Source organism: Neomonachus schauinslandi, chromosome 4 (genome assembly GCF_002201575.2).
Source record: "Neomonachus schauinslandi chromosome 4, ASM220157v2, whole genome shotgun sequence".
NCBI lineage: Eukaryota > Metazoa > Chordata > Mammalia > Carnivora > Phocidae > Neomonachus > Neomonachus schauinslandi.
In genome coordinates this window covers 68,713,488-68,719,895 of record NC_058406.1, presented here as the reverse complement: position 1 = coordinate 68,719,895, position 6,408 = coordinate 68,713,488, and positions in this window count along the sequence as shown.

Sequence of the window (6,408 nt, the reverse complement as noted above, 5' to 3'; positions counted from 1 at the left end):
TTGTGTGACTAGATTAGTCTCCAACTTCAGTGTTGGGGGGAGTCATTTCATTTTTCAATGCCATGAGCAGAGATTCAAAGATATTTAAGAAAGATTACTCATTGAGGTGTATTTCATTTACCTTCCTTTAAACACATAAAACATGAATTTTTCACTGAACTTGTTTGTGCCTTTGAATCTTCTGAATGCTTACATTTTATCTGTGATATCTTATTATTATTATTATTATTATTTATTATTCCAGTTCGAGTTTTCCTGACAGACAAAACTTAGTACCTTGGCTAGAAATGTCATCATGAGGAACTTTATGCTAACGTGGCAATTGGGTAATGAGGGGTTTGTAAAGCAAGTCAGAGCATGTAATTCTCCTCATAGGTTGCTCTCTATCTAGATTTTATGACTTTAAGTACTTCATGATCAGTAAATAATAAATTCAATTTACTGGATAGAAGTTTTGTCACTTAGAAATACTCACTTGGAATATATATTTCTTAATTGGCATCAATGGCACATTTCCCAGGAAGCATAACAAAATGGATCATTTAATAGATGCCCAATCTCTCCATCCATCTATCTATCAGTGCAGCACATGATGTTTTGACTTTAATATGATAATTATCTCAGGCTGACTTCAGAGCAGGAAGCTGCCTCCCACACAGCAGTGCTTAATTACTTTAGACTTCAGCTTGCCAAGTGAAAAATTGACTGTTTTTTTTGCACATTGCATGGAATTGAAATGATTTCATTGTCATTTCGGTTGAAATACAGCCTGACATCAGCATAGAATCATGGGAAAGATAATGCAAAATTTCTCTGAAATTCTAAAGTGGTCTGAAAGCTGCCTTATTTTTTTTATGAAGCTGCATTTCATTTTCAGAATGTTAATGAAGATCCACTTCATCTTGAGAGAAGCAAACTTTTAGGAATTCACTTCTGTGAATAATCCCAGTGGCAACTCAATAAAGGGCAACGTTCCTAGGTAGCTGCAATTGAAAGTGCACTTTAACAACTGGGGGCAGAAGAGCAATTGGAATTGCTGTTGACATGGCCAGTAGTAAAAATTGTTAGCTTAGGCATGCAACTAATAAAACCAAAGCAATAGTAAGAGCCTTATCCAGAGAATTTAAGACAGTGCCCCTTTCTGCAGATTCCGCATAATACTTTTAATGTGCTGTTGCGTGACAAACACTAAACATCGGTACAATAAAGCGGCAAAATGAGTATAGGCTATGTTTGGGTTGAAATTTATTAGAATTTCTTTTTTTCTTCAGATTTCAGCTGTCAATCATAGGCTACTAATTGAATAATTTTCAGGATACCAAAGGCAGATTTCATGAATAAAATGTCCACAAAATGTTGGATAGAGGGAGAAAGTAAAATTATGAGGGAACGCATTCGTATAATGGAGCAAATCACACCCAAGCTTTTACTCTGGCTAGAAGCGCTCGGCAAGTAGCACTGACACCTTTGCCATGTAAACCGCAGGGGAAAGTAATTAAATTTAACAGAAGCTGCCCTTGATTTAAAGCCACAGGGGAAGTCATTAAATTTAATAGAAGCCACTACTTCTAAACAAAGATATATGGTATTTCTATGACCAAATGTTACCTTATTTTTTTCAACTGTGCCTATAGCTTCTGGTAGCCTGCTTGTAGAAACCAGTTCCAGAATGCCTAATGGACAATATGTGATTGACTCTTAGGAGCCATATTGGTCAGTAATCTAATGTGAGCACATCGGAGTTGTAATTCAAGAGACGGCATGGTGCTGCCCTCTATGCGACCTGCTGAAAACCAATACCTGGCCTTATGATGGAGACAAGACGTTTTGGGGAAAATGGAGGCTTGCAATTTTTGGGGTTAGCTTTGATTCATTTTGTGTATCTGCTTAAACTCTCCCCCAACCTCCGCCCCTGGGGCTGCCATTATCCTGTTGAGCTGATTCGGTGTCCTGGCTTTGGAAGAAACAAAGTTTTCCTTTCCTGAAATGTGTGCTTTGGGCATCAGGGTTCTCCATGCCAGGCCCCAGGGGCCCGTATGTTTTCTTTCACCTTGGACCAGCCCAGCCGGGTACAGGATGCTCACTGAAAATGGTGAGCCTTCTCACCAAGCCTTCTACCTGGGCTCTGACAGCCTCAAGGAAAGGGTACCTTTAAAAATTTTGTGCGAGGATCCCCTGCTTCTCAAGTCATGCATCCTCTGGGCTTTATCCTAAACTCACAAGGCCCATAACAGCCAGCACAGCCTGGGCTACTTCTGCGTTCCTTTCAGCTTTGTGTTAAAGACACCAACCATATATCTATTTACTGTTGTTACCTAATCAGATTGGGAGGAGTAGTACTGATTGAGGGTGAGGGGATTCATTTCCCTTCCTGAATTTAGGATTAAGAAAACCAGAGATATCCTGCTTACTTAGAGACTGTGGGCGAAGAAACAGTGGAATGGGTGTAATCCATAGGAGCGGCCCCAGTGAAAACTTATTGTTAAAATAGTTTCAATCCTAATACAATGTAGTTCACTGAGGCAGAGTGATGGATAGCTGGACTCTCTGCCTAGACTACTTGAGTTCGTATCTGACACAGTCATTCTAACTGCATGACATCGGCAAGTCACTTTCTTGCATCTTAGTTTTATTATTATCTATCAGGTGGGGACTAACGGTATCTGCCATACAGGACTGTGGAAAGGATCAAATGGGCTCCATATATGTAAACTGCCTAGAACAGCGCCTGACACACAATAAACAGGGCCTAAATGTTGACTCTTATTACATACAATATATGTTGGAGTTCATTGTCCATTGATAGTAACAGTTCCACATCATACACAGCATCATAAAAGAATATCCCCCATGGTTTTATTTGAATTCCATACTCCAAACTACATTGTAAACACGGATCCTTGTATATTATGTTTTAAGTGGACTCTTCATGCAGCCACAGTCCCTACTGCTCAGATAGAAGAGTGATGGTGTTCTAGTTGGGATGTTGGGGTGGGGAAATGAGGGGCGGTGGAGGTATTGAGGGGATGTAATAGAAGATAAGGTTATCTCGGAGGTATGGTGGTGTAGGATGTAGGTCAGTATATATCTTGCTAAATCACAAACAGTGCCTCCCTTGCAGTTGTGGATTATGCCAGTTCCCCTGGTTAGCCCAGAACCAGCACCACACAAGTGAAATCAGTCACTCTTCCTTCCAGGACTGAATGCATAGTCACAACACATTTGTCAACCATATATTTTCCTGTCATGGAGTTGTTGGGTGGAAAACCACTGAAAAAGAATTTTTCTTTGTCAGATAAACTTTTCACAATAGAAGAATGTAGTGAAGGCTTCCGAAATAAATCTAGTGGCACCGGGGAGTTTACAAATACTAGCATATTAATATACAGCTAAAATAATAATAAAAAACACCATGCTGCTAAAGATGTTTAGTATTATCAGCTCACTGCAGGAGTTTATTAGAAACTCCTGCTTTCTTTTATTAAAATTTCAATTGGCTCGGTGAATGAGATCCTATGTTAGTGTCATAAAGTGAGAAGCCAGAAGGAGAGGATATTGGCATTTAAGTGCAGATTTCATTTTAAGAACACTTCACATTATAAAAGAAGATTGCATATTGTAAATATTACATATAATGGTAGTGGTGTTAAAAAGTGTTAGTAATTTTTAAAAATTCATCAAATTGTCTTTGTTTATGATGATATTTGGCAGATTTTATATTTCTGTAGTAAAGCAAAGTTTTAAATTTATCCCAAGATGTTTTTAGTTATATGCACCAAACATGGTTTTAAAAAAGTTTTCTTGAAATAATGCATAAGTGTAATTTACTGGCAATCCTCTTTGGCTATAGCACAAGACAATTGCTTAATTTTATAATTAGCTGATGATTTTCCCTCTGCATTTTGGAAGCTTTTGTTAAACTAACTTGGTTTCTCTGGGTAGCTGGATAGATTGCAACCACTCATCTATGGTGGAATGTTGGGCTGGCAATGTCGTAAATGCCATGCAGCACTTTCTGAAGGAAGCCCAGGATTTGCTTTCCTGGCGTGAACTGGTCGCCGCTCCTTTACCTGGGGAAAAACTGGTGGTGAGGATAGTGGCAGGCAAAGTCCGAGGTGCAACAGCTGGGAAGCCAAGATGAAAACCTCGCTTCTTCATCTCAGCATCTGGAGTCCTCACGGAAGTGGGAAGTTTGCAGGTTTGCAGCTGCAGCCCTTTCATGACAAGTTCGGTAAATTTTACACATGGTTGCTTGCTTCGAAAATATTTTCCAGGTTTAACATGTTTACAGCATTGACATTTGAAGCCGAAGCCCCTTCCTTCTTGATTAGAGCACAGAGTACTCACAGACTGCATTCTAACTTTATGGGGTTGGAAATCTGGGAATGGCTCATTTACAATTTTCAAACAAATCAAAATGCACTTTGATCTCTAGGCCAAGTTTCTTTAAATGCAACGAGTAATAATAATAAATTAGCCCAACTTAGCTATTTTCCCTTTAAAGACGGTCATTTTTAACGTAATTATTTTATTGCATTCTAAAATCCAACCAACATATTTAATCCATCTTATTCAAAGTATATATTTTCTGAGAAGGAACATTAATTCAGCAAATTAGGTAGAGGCGAGGCTCTGAGTGTGTGTGTGTGTGTGTGTGTGTGTATGTTTTTACATTTTTAGCTACATGTTCTGGGAGAATATGTATTAATAATAAAGGCAACATTTATCTTTACACATATTTTCTAATTGGAATCTCTCACTTTATTTACAAATCTTTAGGTGCACTGTATGTTGTCAAAGCAATATATGGAACATTCAGCAATACGATATATTCAAAACAAAGAGAATGTTCTCTTGAATTTTCCAGTGTTTAAGTTCCCTAGTTCCAAATTTTTTAGCAGATTAATTTTACACTAACAACATCAGTTGTGTTTAACATTGATTTTGATCTTGCATCTGAAATAAGATGAGAAATAATTTATATTGATACAGTTTTGTTTTTTTAGAACCATAAACGTTCAGTTGACTGTCACAATGCTAAGTTGCTAACAGGCATGAAAAAGGCATTCATATAATGCGATACATTTTACCATCCTCATCTCCTCAAATGTAAACTCTGTTGCTTTAAACTGGATTTACTGGTGTTCAGATATAGAATTCTAAGAAATTTTCTTTAACACAAGTTACATTGTTGAATACAATATTTCTCCTTCATGACTGAAGATAAACTACGGCACATAACACATGAGGAACCCTTTCATAGAACAAACTTTAGGTTACAATATTTCAAATACAAAACAAAAGCCACCTCTATCCCTCCAACAAAACAAATAAAAACCAAACGCCTTGCCACTGTGAAAAAATGCAGTAGGCAGGTATCAATATTGCTCCTATAATTTGGAAGGGACAAAGGTGGTTTTTTCTTTTTCGTGTGCTAAGTTTATACCACCTCCCCCCACTCCCAAGAAATAGATATTTGCTTTGAGTAACGTTTAACACACTCCGGGGATGACCTCTATGAGCAGTCAAATGGTGTGTATTGATTTTGAAATTCATATTTGTAGAAAGATATTTTAATAAATTTTTTGAAAGAAGACAGTACTTCAAAATCAAATGCATTTGGGATTAATTGCAGAGTCAAACATCTTAATTTTAACTAGGAGGAAGACATAAACAAATGAAAAAATATGAAGATCCATAATGAAAAGCAGTAAAATAATCTAAGTGAATCATTTTATTAAAATGGCTGTTTCCCTATAAATAAGGAACCATAAAAAATTTGTATATTCTGTTACAAAAAGCCTCACTCTAGGCAGCCAACTACTAAAATTTTATATGGAAAAAAAATGCTCCCCTAAGGAAAATGTGCATATCTGCTGTTTCTTTTTAACAAAGATTGAGATGCTTATAAAGAACTTAGCAAAATCTTCTAAAAATGAAACCTATTTCACCATCCCTCACCCCCTCCACTGCACACACTGTGTATGTGAGGTTTTCTTTTTTTCCTATTCATGCTGAATTGTCTGATTCCAATTTAAATTGCCAGTCAGTGTTTCACAGCTTTGCACAGGACTTTCTAATCTTTTCCTCTTGGGCATCTCTATTTGAAATGAAGCTTTACTGTCTCTCATATATCCGAAACAAACAAGTGTACCTACTTGATGGTTTAATCGTAACTGGCTAAGCTCAAAAAAATGAGCAGGAAGTTCAGGAAAAATGCATGGGACACTGCCAGCCGACAAAATCAAAACCCTCAGCAGAGATGCAAATGATATTTTATTATTTGAAACAGCTGCCGTGTACCCTCAGACATTTACTCTTTCTTTCCGGATTTTTCCTGAATAACTTCGTGAAGGTGTGGTATATCCTTTCATGCTTTCCCTGGTGACCAAAGCTCTCCTGCCATTT